Source organism: Petaurus breviceps, unplaced genomic scaffold (genome assembly GCF_028583685.1).
Source record: "Petaurus breviceps papuanus isolate PSGF00001 unplaced genomic scaffold, PetGlider_PUasm1.0 125, whole genome shotgun sequence".
Lineage (NCBI taxonomy): Eukaryota > Metazoa > Chordata > Mammalia > Diprotodontia > Petauridae > Petaurus > Petaurus breviceps.
Genome location: NW_027185653.1, coordinates 6,492,354 through 6,508,439, shown reverse-complemented (window position 1 = coordinate 6,508,439; position 16,086 = coordinate 6,492,354).

The following is a 16,086-nucleotide window of genomic DNA, read 5'->3' as shown; positions in this document are numbered from 1 at the left end:
TATACTTACCAGCTATGTCACCTTGGGCAAATCACTTGAGCCCAATTGTCCTGCTTTCCCCCCTCCAAAAAGACAAAAAAATAAATAAATATCCTCTTTCTCCTCCAGAATGCACCCAAACTGTCACTCTCCTGAATGAAAATCTTTTCTGTGACCCTGCCTGTGGGGCGATTGCCTCATATCTCTGGGCTAATTTGCCCATTACTTTCTTCTCTTCCCTAACGGGAAGAATTACAGATGTCTGGGGATTTTGTAACCAACCAGCACTTTGCCAGGAGGTGTTGCAGTATAATTTGAGCTTTCCCTTTAAATCACAGCCTTCTCTATACTTCTGTATTCTATTCCACCAGAATTTATCCAAAGCAAGAGGAAGGAGAAAAGCAAAGTGACTAGGTCTGTGTGTATCTTTTAATTTTTAAGTTTCTCTTTATAATTCCTGATGACATGAATTTGTAATACAGAGAATATGCTAATGAAGAATGTGTCCAGAAGATGTATAATGCATGCCTTTTAATTAGTTCTGCTGCTATAATTGATTAACATTTTGCCTGTACGGTTCTATTACAAAGAATCAGCAATGTAACACTTTATGCATCAAGTCCCTCTAGGACAAAACCACTGAACAGAGGCATTGTGTAACATCTGCACTGGCAAAAGCAACCTCAGTATTCCTATTGAAAGTCTGCTGGGAGCAGCTTGAAGCAGCATAGAAAGAAGAAGCAGAAATAAAGGACAAAATGAAAGGGCAAAAGGCCCAAAGGAATGAGAATAAGGGGAGGAAAAGAGAGTAGAGTGAACACTGAGAGAGACAGACAGACAGACAGAATGAGAGACAGACAGACAGAATGATAGAGAGACAGAGATGCAGGACAGGGGAAGAGAAAGAGAACCAGAGAGAGACAGACAGAGACAGACAGAGAGACAGAGAACCAGATACAGAGAGAAAGAGAGGAAGACAAAGAAAATGCAACCAGGTCTCAATAAAGAATTTTGGGTAAATGGAATAGAGTTGATAATATTTATAAATGTAGCCACTGGAACACTAAGAAATGCTTCAAGGATTTAACCTTGGTAACACCCGTATCACAATGCTGCCTAGACCCAAAACTTATTTGTAAACCTACCCTAGAAAGTGTCAATTCAATTCAATAGATATTTATTAAACACCTACTATGTACCAAGAACAGTTGTTAAGCACTGGGAATACAAAGAGACGCAAAGACAGTCCCTGCCCTAAAGGAACTTACAAACTAAAGGGGGAGACAACATGCAAGCAAGTAGATAAACAGCAAGCTGTGTGCAAAATAAATGGGATAATTAGCAGCAGGAGGGCACTGGAATTAAAGGGGCTGGGAAGGCTTCCCATAGAAGTTGAGATTTAAAAGAAACTATGGAAGTCAGCACTTGGAGGAAGACAGAGCACTGCAAGCACAGGAGACAAGCAGAGAAAATGCTGAGTCTTAGAGATGGAGTGTCTTGTTGGTGGAAAAGTCAGGAGGCCAGTGTTGCCAGATCAGAGAGTACACATCAAGTGAGTGAGGTGTGAGAAGACTGGAAAGGTAGAAGGAGGCTGGGTTATGAAGGGCTTTGAATGGCAGATGGAATATTGTGTATCTGTCCTTGGAGGCAAGAAAAGCTGTGTCACTGGGGGAAGGGGGGAGAGAAAAGCATTCATTCTGATGAATATAGACATGTGTGTGTATAACCTAAACATGGGCATATACACAGGCATGCATGTGCATGTTCCTTCACAGACAAGTGCTGGGAGAGTACAAATTCTAACAGGTGTAAGTCCGTAAGGATGCATGTTTACTGTCTAAGAATAAAGCTTGGTAAGCTTGGAGAGGCTCCTTGACAGAGAGGCAGAAATGAGTAGATGAACGCTTTTGGCCATAGCAGGTCATGAGGACTGTTCAGACTCAGAGGAGTCACGACACTAATTAGTAGGGGTTGCTATGCATCAATGAACTAGAATATTGCAAAGCCTCCGAAGGGATAAGCAGGAACACTTCGGAAGAGTTTGGCATAACTATCCACACAGGAAAAGCTCAAGTGGATGAAGAATGTCTATATCCATCCTTATCTTCATGAATACTGCACATGACCATGACACTGGCCCCAGGATTAAACAAGAGGTAGATGGTGGGCTGGACTGACTTTGAGAAGTTGTGCAATGTCTTTAATGAGCCCAAACCTCTCCATGTTTATATATATATGTGTGTGTGTGTGTGTGTGTGTGTGTGTGTGTGTGTGTGTGTGTGTGTGCCTATATAGGAGAGACAGCATGAAATAGTGGTCAACCTTATATCCAAGAAGATCTTCCTGTAAATTCTGCCTCTGTCCTATACAAGCTATGTGAGCATGACCATGGGAAAGGGGCAAGTTACCTCATTTCTCAGTGACGTCCACAGAACTCTATAATACAATTAATGATATACAGTTGGATATAATGCAGATAAGTCGATAATATGGAATATTTACACCATGCTGGTGAAATCACAGATCTAGACTTTTGAAAGCATCGAGATCTAGTGATACACATATATGTATGTAATAGCTAGCAACCTACATACATACATACAAATGGACTTATGTATACACTATAGAGATGTACATACATATGTATATACTGATACGCACATTTGTCTTTGGAAGAGGGAAAGACTAGTGATTTAACTCCTATTACCAATGAAGACTGACACCTGCTTTACCATCTATATTAGAAAATCACCTGAGGCAATGAGAAATTAAGCTACTTACCCATGATTGCACAGTCTGTGTCAGAAAAGGGACTAGAACCCAGGCCTTTCTGGTTCTGGGCTCTCAGTCTACTGCACAATGCTGCCTCTCCTGATAGGATTCATATAAGGTTTATTATCAAAGGAAAACCAGACTCTCACTTGAAGAAGAAGCTATATGGACTTCATATTCCTGGGACTTGATGGCCATTGGTCATAATTCACCTGATTCCCAGAATGAGTCCAGAAAGAAATAAAATATAGAAAAAATGATAACTTGAAAGATCATTCAGCCAGGAGGCCCCAGGACAAAAAACAATTACCACAAAATGAGGTAATTAGTCTTGGTTCATCTCTATGCTTAGTATCAAGTTGGTCAACAATAACATAGCATAGTGTAAGGTGGACTAAGTAATAGATATAGTGAGGTTGTCCTACATTGGCCCTGGCTGTGTCAACTCAGCCATTAACTCTTGAAAGCACAAAAAAGAGACATTTAGTTGAGTCTTTCCCCCCATAGAAACTCAGTTTAAACTTTGACCAAAAAGGTCAAAATTTTAATATACATAATTAGGAGTAGGAGCCAAGATGGCAGAATAGAAGCACAACCTTCCCACGGCTCTGGCTTCCACCCTCCCCTATCCATGTAAAAAGGGGACTCTAAACAAACTTTGGAGCTGCAGAACCCACAAAATGACACAGAGAAGCTAACCTGCCACTGAGGACAGCCCGGCAGGCCTGCAGGAATTGGCCAGCACAGCGCTCTGGGAGCGAGCACAGCGCTCTGGGAGCCCAGCCCAGCCCCAAGCCTAGGCTTTAGGCCCAGGCAGGGCCTGACCAGCCACTGGCCAGAGGGACCCCAGATCAGCATCAGCTGTGGCCATTTCTAAAATTATCAACACATAGATGCAAAGGACAAAGTGAGAGGTCAGTGCAGTCTGGACTTTGGGACCAGTAAGTGGGAGTGAAAGGCTTTTGCCCCCAGGGCGAGAAGCTGCTGAGCCCCAGGCACAGCCAGCCAGCACCACATGGCAGCTTAAGCTCCTGGCCTGCAGAGTTTGGGGGACCAAGAAACCAGCTTGAGGGGTAATCGCTCTTGCTTTAACCTGATTGGATCTGAAGTTGCAGTCTAGGGTGGAGTTCCTGGGGTGCGTGTCCAGCTTGCCAGAGCATGTGGAGACTTCAGAGAGGGCACCCATCTAATACCACTGGCAGCTGTGAAAACTCAAGCATTTGGCATGAAAGCTCCCGTCTGGTGGCAGAGTCCTACTGTGGCAATAAGCCCAGGGGTCAAGTGACTGAGGGGTGACATGACAAGGCAAAGGAAACAAAGCACATAGAAGATTCCAACATTAGACTTCTATTTTGGGGACAAAAAGGAGGAAAGCATGGAACAGGAGGAAGACAGTGAAGTCAGAACTCCTGCACCAAAAGCTTCAAAGGAAAATACAAGCTTGTTACAGCCCATAGAGGACCTTAAGAAGCAGATAAGTGGAGAAAAAATTGAGAAGAGAAATGAGAACAGTGCAAGAAAATTATGAAATGAGAGTCAACAGCCTGACTGAGGAAAATTATACCTTAAAAAACAGACTGACTCAAATGGCAAAGGAGGCCCAAAAAAGGCAATGAGGAGAAGAACGCCATAAAAAGCCTAATTTGCCAGATGGAAAAAGAATCTCCAAAGCTCAATTAGGAGAATCATTGCTTCAGAATTAGATTGGAGCAAATGGAAGCTAATGACTTTATGAGAAATCAAGATGCTGTGAAACAGATCCAAACAAATGAAAGAATAGAAGGCAATGTGAAATATCTCATGGGAAAAACCACTGACATGGAAAATAGATCCAGGAGAGATAATTTAAAAATTATTGGACTACCTGAAAGCCATGACCAAAGTAAGAACCTAGAAATCATCCTCCAGGAAGTTCTCAAAGAAAACTGCCCTGACATTTTAGAATCAGAGGGCAAAATACATGTTGAAAGAATCCACTGATCACCTCCTGAAAAAGATCCCAAAAATAAAACTCCTAGGAATATTATAGCCAGGTTCCAGAATTCCCAGATTAAGGAGAGAATATTACAGGCAGCCAGGAAGAAACAATTTGAATATTTTGGAAACACAATCATGATAATCCAGGATCTGGAAGCTTCTACACTGAGGGATCGAAGGGCTTGGAATATGATATTCCAGAGGTCAGAGGAGCTGGGATTAAAACCAAGAGTCACCTACCCAGAAAAACTGAGTATCATGTTTCAGGGGAAAATATGGTCATTCAGTGCAATAGAGGACTTTCAAGCATTCTTGCTGAAAACACCAGAGTTGAATAGAAAATTTGACATTCAGACACAAGAAGCAAGAGAAACATGAGAAGGTAAACAGGGAAAAGGAATCATAAGGAACTTATCAAAGTTGAACTATTAACATTCCTACATGGAAAAACAATAATTGTAACTTATGAAACTTTTCTCCGTAGTTGAAGGGAATAGAAATATATGTATGTCTATATAGGAGGGCATATGGGCATATGAATACATATGTGAATGTGTATATATGTTTACAGGTATACATAGATAGAGGGCACAGGACCAATTTACCAGGAACGGATGATACTTAAAAGGTGAAATTAAGAGGTGAGAGGAATATAATGAGAGGAAATGAGGAGAGACAGAATGAGGTAAACTATCTCATATAGAAGAGGCAAGGGAAAATGGTTACAATGGAGGGGAAGAATAGGAAGGCAAAAGGGAATGAGTCAACCTTATTCTCATTGAATTTGGCTTGAGGAGGGAGTGAAATACACACTAAATAGGGGATCTCACCCTCCAGGAGAGTAGGGGGGGAAGGGGATGAGAGGGGGGATAATGGAAGGGAGGGCAGGCTGGGGGGGGAGGGAAGTTGGAAGCACCCACTTTTGAAAAGGGATGGGATCAAAGTAGAGAATAGAACAAGTGGGAGGTGGGATAGGAGGGAGGGAAATATAGTCAGTCTTTTACAATATCTCTACTATGTTATTGTTTTGCATTAGCCACACATGTACAACCTATACTGAACTGCTTATCTTCCCAGTAAGGGTGGGTGACAAGGGAGGAAGGGAATGAATCTGGAATTCAAAGTTTTAAAGTCAAATATTCAAATATATATATATATATTCTATTATTAATACTATTTTACATGTAATTGGGAAATAAGATATACAGGCACTGGGACATAGAGATCCACTGGAAAAGTCAAAAGGGGTATGGGAGAAAATATGGGAAAGAGCAGATTGGAGGAAGTGATATCCTGTGGGACTGCTATTTTGGGGCAGTGGGTAGGGGAAAACAGGGAGAAAATTAGTAACTCAACATTTGACAGAAATGAATGATGCAAATCAGAAGTTAATAAAACATTTGAAAAATTAAAAAATAAGTAAATAAATAAATAAAAATTCTCAGGAGCAAGGAAATTTGTTGTGTTTGCCCTATTTCTTGGTGAACAAGATGTCCTTGTTTCTATTAATTATGTTTTCTTTTCTATGTACCTATGAGAGAACAACAAAGTTAATTCATCCATTTTATTTTTCATGCTTATATATATGAGAAAACTGAGACCCTAGAGGCCACTCCACAGAGGGTATGTAAGTGAAAAATGAGTTAGAATGCTAACCTAGAAACTTATTATTTGTGTGACCCTGGGCAAGTCACTTAAACTCTCAATTTCAGTTACCTCATCCTTAAAATGGGTATAATAACAGCTCCTCACTTACAGCATTATTGTGAGTATCAAATCATATGTAAAACCCTATGTAAACTTCAAAGTGCTATGTAAATGTTAGCTATTTTTATTATTTTTTTTATTTTACAGTTCTAACTCCATTCTCAGCTTTTAAAGAAAGAGTATCAAATACTCCTAAGGAAAGCATGTTTTCAGGAAAGAAAACAGAACTGAGTCATCTGTAACATGAGGGAAATAGGCTACCCGATTTCTGAAATTCCTTCCACCTCCAAAATTCTCTTTCCAATTGAGTGTTTTCATCATTAATTTAATGTCCCTGAAGATCTATCTCTTATTTAAATCTGATTCACAGCTAAAACCTTCAATAGACAATTTACCATTAGAATATGAGTTCCTGGAGAGTAAGGACTGTCTTTCTTTTCTATTTGCATCCCCAGCATTTTAGCACAGTGCTTTTTACATAGTAAGTGCTTAGTAAATGCTTTGTCCATTTATTCAAGGAGAAAAGAGGTGCAGGGGTAGAGAGGCAGACATTCAAGTGCCAAGTTAGAAACTGACTGGAGCAATCTTCCTCACTCTCCCAGACGACAGCTATGGATCAGAAATGACCACTTACTCCTTTTTTTTGGAGGGGGAAGGCAGGGTAATTGGGATTAAATACTTGCCCAATGTCACAGGGTGAGTAAATGTTAAGTGTCTGAGCCCGGATTTGAACACAGGTCCTCCTGACTGCAGGGCCAGAACTCTATTCGCGAGCCACCGGTTAGGCCCTAAGACCTCCTGTTCTTGACATCACATACAATACGTAACTATTTGACAAACTATTATTCTAGGCATTGAGGAAAAAGGCTCCTTGTGAGTAAAACTATTGTAACAGCAAGCATCCTAGCATATCCAGGGTGTCTGCCAACACAGGTTCTTAGATCTGTTTTTCTAAAGGAAAGCAACTAAAAATGGGTTAACAATCTTGGTTTAATAAATCAAACATATCATTTACCTAGTTCAGGGGAAAAAGCACCCCAAATTTCAGAGTATATAGAGGTTACAAGCAGAAATTACAAGCAGACAGAGAAACAATTCAGCAGACAGGCTTCCAACTGTCTGACCATTACATCCATGCCTATTCACAGTTACCAGAGAAGGAAGCACCAACATCTGGCTTTTCAAAGCCAGGGAGCCAACAGCTGCCCAGAGTCTCGTCTGGTCAAATCACATTGTTTTCAAAGTGAGCCCCAAAACAAAATCTCACATCAGAGTATATATAGCCTTCTCCTGGCTCAGAGAATGTCACAACCTTCTTGACCCACTGCCCAATCACAGAGCAATAAGGTGTGGGCATTCCTGAAAACTAGCCACCTGCCACAGGCTCCAGGTGACCATATTCAGCCTATAAGGGGACAGAGTATATTTTCAAATCAAGGAAGGTTCTCAGAGTCATTTAAGCCTATCAAAGGGCCAAGGGGCAGGGAGGATCTTCAGATTCCAATTCCCATAACAACTATGGACACAAAATATTCAATATCTTCATAGTTTATCTTTCAAAAATTAAATATTCAATATAAAGGGTTTCAAGAGCCAGTTATACTCAGATTCATTAAATTTTTTTTAAAAGACTGAATTTTTTAGAGCAGCCATTTTGCAATTTGTGTTCTTTTTTAGGAGTAGAACCACTCCAATTATATTTCTCTAGCCCACTATTAACTGTATGATTCTAGGCTTAAATCTGTAGTTTGGGAACCACTGATTTAAAAAGAATCCTCAGCAATAGCCTCATGAGGGAGGTTTGCATAATTCAGTGATCCTCATCTGTATTACTAGGAATCATGTGCTCCTGGTGGAGTCTCTCATAACAACAATGCCTGACATGAATACTCTGATTAAAGACAGTCCAACCCTAAAGACCAGTTTCTGGAAAAAAAAAAATTGTGCTGATGCTTATAGCCAAGTTAGTTCAAAATGCAGGCTGTCTTTGACATGGTGGGAAGAGATCCGCTCAGCTAATGTGGTTGCAATATATATACACTGCATTTATTTTCCACAAACGCTGAAAAATTGGAGATAAGCAATTTTCTCTATGATCTCTTCGATTGTGAAGGAATTTGGAGGTCACTCCTGTGGAAGAAGGATTAGACTCGCTCTGCTTGGCCTCAGAGGACAGAACTAGGAACAACTAGTTGCATAAAAATGAAGTTTGGCTTTATGTTAAAAAAAAGCCAACATATTCTTAGTAATTAGCGTTGTCCAAAAGTAGAATGAGAGAAGGTGAGATTCATATTACTAAAAGTCTATAAGGAGAGCTTAAACGGCCTCTGGACTAGATAGCTTCTGAAATCCTGCCCGATTCGGAGATTCTGGAGGGACAATAGTAGGGGATGTAAAATTATCTGGAGTCATCTGTGAAATCTAGCAATGTGTAGCTAAGTCCATTCATTCATTTAATAGTAGCCCTGTTTTAAAATCAATCTTATTTACCATATACTATTTAAATCACGCTGGTGATTTGGATCATGCTGAGGGGGCTTCCCCTTTGGATTTGAAACTATTGAGCTTTTTAATAAGTTGTAACATGAGCATTTTATCTACTTGGCTATGATAGCCCCAGTTTGCAGCGCTCAGGATACGGGCATTTTCATTAACGTGACCTTGAAGCACTGAGGATGAGCACCTTTACAATGTATAATTACATTTCTGTTCTTTTAAATCGCTGCCATCATTATATAACTGTCACATAGTCTTTCAGGCACCGAGTACTTCATGATCTGGTATTGCTTTGGAAGTCAGAGGAAAGAGTCAGGGTAGACTACCAAACTTGCGACCATCACAAACAGAAGTTCACATTTCTTTGCTGGGCAATAGGATTTTTTTTCTGCAGATGGAATCATGGGTGGGATGGATTAATTCCCCAGAACAAAGTCTCTGTGTTCTCCATGTGTCTAAAGGCAATGCCATTTGGGCAGCAGGCGTTTGTTTTTGTGGAGTTTTTTTTTTGCATAAATGTTTCATCCTTCCAAACCAAATGCTGGTGGTTGCCTTGCCGCTGCAGCTGGTACACAGAAACTCCAAAGGGAAAAGTCTGTTTGCTGGCAGATGCTTGCGGTCATACTATTTAACTCTTCCAGGGAATTTCTAAGCAGAAGGTGCCCTTTCCCAGCACAACGGACAGGGCCTCGGAGCCGCACCATCGCTCTGACCACTGGTTAAAGGGGAGGAGAAGATGCATTGTTAAGTGCAAACCTGTCTGTTCTCTTAATCTTGGAGTAATCAGAAGCATCCAGCTGCGGGGTAATGGGAAGCGATAGAACAATTCTGTAAAATGGGGATAATAATAGCACCTTCCTCACAATGTTATGGAATCAAGGGAGACTTTTTTGTGAAGTCTTTGCAAATAGACAATATATTAAGTGTCTACTGTGTGTCAGGCACCATACTGATCTTTTGAGTAACAAAAAGAAATGACACCCCCCATCCTCAGGGAGCTCACAGTTTCATAGGGGACACAACAAGCAAACAAATATGTACAAACAAGTTGCCTACAACATAAGTATGAAATAATAAAAGGAAGGAACTAAAATTAAAAGTGATTGGCTTTCTATCAGAGATGGGACTTCGATGGAAGCCAGCAGGCAAAGATGAGGAGGGAGAGCATTCAAGGAATGGAGGACAGCCAGAGAAAATGCCAGGAGCATAGAGATGAGATGTCTTATTCACAGAAGAACCAGGAGGCCAGCGTCACTGGAACAAGAATCATGTGCAGGAAAAAGACTTGAAAGGGGTGGAAAATGAAAGACTTTGAATGCTAAATAGAGGATTGTGGAGGTAATAGGGAGCCACTGAAGTTTATTGAGTAAGGATGGTGACATGGTTGGATCTCTGCTGAGGAAATCACTTAGGATGGATTGGAGTAAAGAAAAACTTGATGCACAAGCAAGCTGTTGTAATAGTTCAGGCATAAGGTGATGAGGTCCACGTTAGGTGGCGGCAGTGTCAGAGGAGAAAAGTCATCATGTAGGAGATATGCTGCAAAGGCGAAAATCTGCCAGTCTTGATGTAGAGCATAAAGAAGTGAGACAGAAGATCCCCAAGAATAAATTTGGAAGTGGATTTTATTACCGCGGGAGACTGCCGGGGTCACATACCCAGATCAGACAGTAAGTTGGCATGGACAAATGTGCCAGTTTTTAAAAGAGATTACAGTAGTCAGGTTACATAAACTGAAACTACAATCAGTGATTGGTTAGTGTATATTTGAATTTTCCCCACGTGAAGTTTTTCACTAGGCTGAGGGACAGGGAACCCAGAATGGGTAGAGATGGGGAACACCTGGTAGGGTATGGGGGGGGCACAGGACAGGGGACAGGGAAGAATGGAGCAGGGATTTTACCCTAGGCTAAACTCCCGCCCCCCCATCCCCCCATCAATTAGGGGAGACAAGGGTGGAATTGTGCTGAAATGCTTGCTCACAGATTAATTAGGAGGGAAAGGTAGAGTTGTGCTCAACATTGATAAGATTAGATATGGGCAGGGGGGGTGAGAGATAGTAAGGTAGCGAGCCCAAAGTATTGGAAAGATGGCGTTGTCCTCTATACTAATAAAGAACTTAGGAGGCAGGGAGGGATTGGGGCGAAATAAGTACAGTAATAGACATGTTGAATTTAAGATATCTATGAGACATCTAATTCAGGATGTATGAGGCAGTTTGAGATGCAAGACCGGAGAACAACAGAGGTTAGAACACGGTAGGTGGATTTGGGAATCCTCAGAAAAGAGATAATAATTAAATCCACGAGAGTTATTAAAATCACTAAGTGAAGCTGTATAGGAGAAGAAAAGAGGATCCAGGACAGAAGCATTAAACTATTACAGTGCTTTATTCATTGTAGTTGCACTATTGTTTTTATAGTTTTCTGATGCTCATCTGTTCACCATTTACTGACTACCTACTATGTGTGCAAGGTACCATTCTTTCTTCTGTGAGATGTACAACTTTATAAAACACAGTTTTTGCCTTTAAGCAGTTTATAATCTACTATTTGTTTATTGAGTATAATAGAAAAGTTCTAAGTTAACAATATAAGCAGTCGGCATGAATTGCCAGTGCCAAAAAAAGCATTAATATTCTATTGGCTAACTGCCTGGCAATCAACTTCTCTGACACAGATCCTCGTATAATAAAAACAGAGATTCAAAGCCTTTCCAGTTTGGCCAAACGGAGAGCCCTTGCTCTTCTGGCAAGGGCCCATGGTCATTTCCACAACAACACAAAGCATTAGATTAGGAAGATGTAAGGAGAGCAAGTTTATTACACATTGAGTTCTGGGAGAGGAAGATAGGGAATCACTGCTCAGAATAAGGAAGAACCTCCTAATAATCAGAGAATCAGAGGATTTTGAGCCAGCATTAGAGGCTGAATAGTGTAACCTTGCTAACATGGCAAAGATCCTCAAATTTCACCCACATGGGAATTTCCTTCATTAATGTGGCAATGGAGATAGCAACCAGTCTATGGTTAATCAATCTAAAATATATATTAAAACAGTCTGCATATATGTATATATAAAAACATATATGTGTATGTATGTGTGTGTATATATGTATATATATATATATATAGTGTATGTGTCTGTTTACATAGAGATAAATATTCACCATGGTTCTGTTGTCTTTGGCTATAGCAATAGTCATAAATATTTATCATACTGAATATATATGCATGTATGTATGTTTCTTAGGAGGCAGGGAGGGATTGGGGTGAAATAAGTACAGTAATAGACATGTTGAATTTAAGATATCTATGAGACATCTAATTCAGGATGTATGAGGCAGTTTGAGATGCAAGACCGGAGAACAACAGAGGTTAGAACACGGTAGGTGGTAGAAATCTAGTTGAGTCTCAGGTTAAATGATTTGTCAATGTGTTTATATGGTCTACTGTATATAGTATGCTACTAGTATTATTTGTATGTATGTGTATTTATGTATACATATGTGTGTATATATGTATTGCATATATGCATATATACACACATTTATACCCTAGCATCAGGCTAGAATTTGAATCCAGGTCTTTCTAAATCCAAGTCCAGCACATTATCCTTCATACCTGTGGTGACAAACTTAATTGAAAACAGACCCATAGGGCTATATTTACAAATAGGCACATATGAACACAATTACAAATTACCATTGTTTATGTTGTATTGTATTTTTATTGATCTTGTTAAACATCTCCCAATTATATTTTAATCACGCAGGAGTTTTGCAGGTGAGTTTGACACTTCTGCTCTACACTTACTGTTTCATCTTTGAAACAAACTAAAAGTGTGGGAGATCAGTGGTAACAGAGACCAGTAAGGATTGGATTGAGTCTTGAAGGATTCAAGGAGCACATGACCCTTAACCTGGGCTCTGAGGAATGTGTGAGTTCTGGTAGGAGGGTGGGGAGTGAGAAAATCATTTTAGATGAATATAACAATAGGAGTGATAAGAAAGTCTGGAATATTCCTTCATGCTTTTGTTTGCTTTCTTATGACATGGTAGAAGCAGAAATAGGGGTTGATAATGAAATATAATTATCAGAGGACAAGATGCAGATAGAGCATAGATAGACTTTAGTCTTCGTCATAAAGACACCGTGCCCCTGGCAATCACCAATGGCTGCAGATAGTTGCGTAAGTCAGACATCTGGGTGGGAAGCCCCCTGCGTGGAATGTACCTTGCTCCACACGTGGAATACTTTTGCAGAAGGTCCTCCCTCTATTATAGCAGTCTGGCAGCAACCTCACAAGACCAGAGCGAAATGTCAACCTTTCTGAAAACTGGCTCCCACCAAAGCTCCAGACCAGTCAGACCGTGTCTGTTCAAGTCCATTACCTCAGAGAAAACTCTCAGAGGAACAGAAGCAGAAAGATAAGCAGCATATAGTCAAATTAGCATTGGTTCTTTAAAAGGATCAACCCAATCTGACAGTATGAAGTCATGGGGGTTGATGGGGCTTTAGATGTCATCAAGTTCAATATCCCAACCCAGGCAGAAATCTCCTGTGCAACATGCCTGACCGGTGGTCATTCAGATTCTGCCAGAATGATTCCAGGGATGGGGAGTGATCTGCCTTTTAAAGTAGCAACCCAGTGCATTCTGAAGAGTGACAAGAAGCAGTGAGAGCCAACAGGGTTTAGAGGAGAGAGAGTCATCCCTGGGTTCAAGTAGACATGGATTCCAGCACTGCTTTGGACTGTGGGACCTTGGGTAAGTCAATCCACCTGCAGGTATTCTACTTAGCTCTCCAAAGCTACAAGTAGAGAAGCAGGTGCTTCTTCAGCAAGGTCTCCCTCTACCAACGAAATCACACTTAAAGTCCTTAGAGAGATTGAAGGAGACATGACGTTAGAATGCAAGCCTTGGAATCAGGAGGATTCAAGTTCAAATCTTGCCTCAGATACTTACTAGCTGTATGATCCTACACAAGTCTACAGATGATAATAGCATCTAGTTCACAGGGTTTTTTTATAAGGATGAAGTGATTTAACACAAGTAAATCACTTTGCAAATCTTTGCAAGTGTGTGTGTGTGTGTGTGTGTGTGTGTGTGTGTGTGTAAAAGATTATGAGGAAGAGGAAAGACTGAATTTAAAGTCAGAAGACATAGATTTGTACCTCTGTCCCGGTGCTTACTAAGCAGCTAAATGGCACAGTGGATATATACCTGGCCTAGTCAAGAACACCTGAATTCAAATCCAATCCACACCTACTAGCTGTGTAACTAGGGGCAAGTCACTTACCCCTGTTTGCTCAGTTTCCTCATCCATAAAATGAATTGAAAAAGGAAATAGCAAACCACTCCAGTATCTTTGCTAAGAAAACCCCAAATGAGGTCATGAAAAGTTGGACACAACTCAAATGATTCAAGAAAAACCTATTGCTTATTATCTCTATGACCTTAGAAAATCACAACCTCTCTGACCTTTAATTTTCTCATCTATAAAAAAATAGGGTTGAGCCGACTGAATTCTTATTTTGCTTCTAGTTTAAAATTGCATGAGCTTATTATTTTTTAAAATAAATTTTCATTGATAACTCTTGTTTTTTATCACCTAACTTTCTGTATCCCTGAGTCTATAAATATTACAAAGTCCTTTCTTTTCATTGATCTGTGGTAACCACTCCTCCCTCCATTGACAGTGCTATCTACATATCTTTCTCATCAGCATCCTCATGCTGTCATGGAAATGATCATGGGTTTTTGAATGTTCTGCTGGAAGACACAAGGTCTGAGTTCTACCACCTGGAAAGGCTGAATCTACCATACATTGTGTATGTGTTGTCCAAGGAGCCATCTAGATAAATTCAGAAAGGTTCATCACCAGATTTGATCCTAGGTAATGATTTTTTTTATTTGACCCCTGAAACTCAAGCAGATTCTCTACTAAGGCATGAAGAAAGTAGACCCTGAAGAGGCAGAAGCACCCAGGCAAATGATACATTGGATCCTTGAAATACTGGCATAAATGTCTTTGCAAACAGTGAGAGTCGAAGTTTGTCCTCTTGAAGTCTCTGATTTTAGCACAACTGCAGAAAAATATATTTTAGAAAGAAAGAAGAAGAGTTGCAGGTGATTCTGCTGCTGGAGAAGGCAGGTGCCTAACTATTGCCTAAAATGTTAAAATACTGGAGCCAATAAGTTCTACAATTTGCAGCCATGCCAGCAACCCAGGAAATACCAAACAGCTGAAGATCATTTTCAGCAACACTGTGCCCAAAGCAGAGAAAGGAGCCCTAAAGATATCATTAAACCTTTTGAGCCTGAATGTTCAACTGATTTCATTATAAGCCACAGATTCTGCCTCCTACACTTACTGAAGCTTCGCTCAAATCAACATTTTTCCTACTTTGTTGGAGACAATGTGCCGCAGTGAGCAACTTTACTTTTTTAGGGCTTGTAAAATCAGTTCATACTCTTTCAGCTTGGGGGTCTGAAGAAATGAGTCTTTTTTAATCCTGTTTAATATTTTGTGTTTTTCATAAAAGGAAACCTCTTTGATCATTACATACAATTTCTTTGGAATTTAGCTTTGTGGTGTGTTGCAGCAGAAAGGACCTGAGTTCCAGTTCTATGTTCTTCATTTTATTATCTGTGTGACCTTGGACAAGTCACATAATCTCCTTGGACCTCTGTTTTATCATATGTAAAGTAACAGGGTTGTACTAAGTGATCTCTAAGATCTCTATCTCAAAATCTGCAGTTTTATGAATCTAGGTGATGTGATCTGTCTAACTTAATAGGAGGAAGAGGATGAAACCTGTGTTCTCCCAAATTATCCTGTGGTCAAGAAAGATATTAACCCTCCCTATGCCAAATAAAAGTAATAGTAGCTACTTCATGGGGGAGCTAGGTGGTACAGTGGATAGAACACCAGTCCTGGAGTCAGGAAGACACCTCTTCCTGAGTACAAATCTGGTCTCAGACTTTTACTAGTTGTGTGACCCTAGGTAAGTCACTTAACCCTGTTTGCCTCAATTTCCTCAACTGTAAAATGAGTCAGAGAAGGAAATAACAAATCACTCCAGTACCTCTACCAAAAAAAAAAACCCAAATGGGTCCTGAAGAGCCAGACAAGACTGAAACAGCCAAACAACA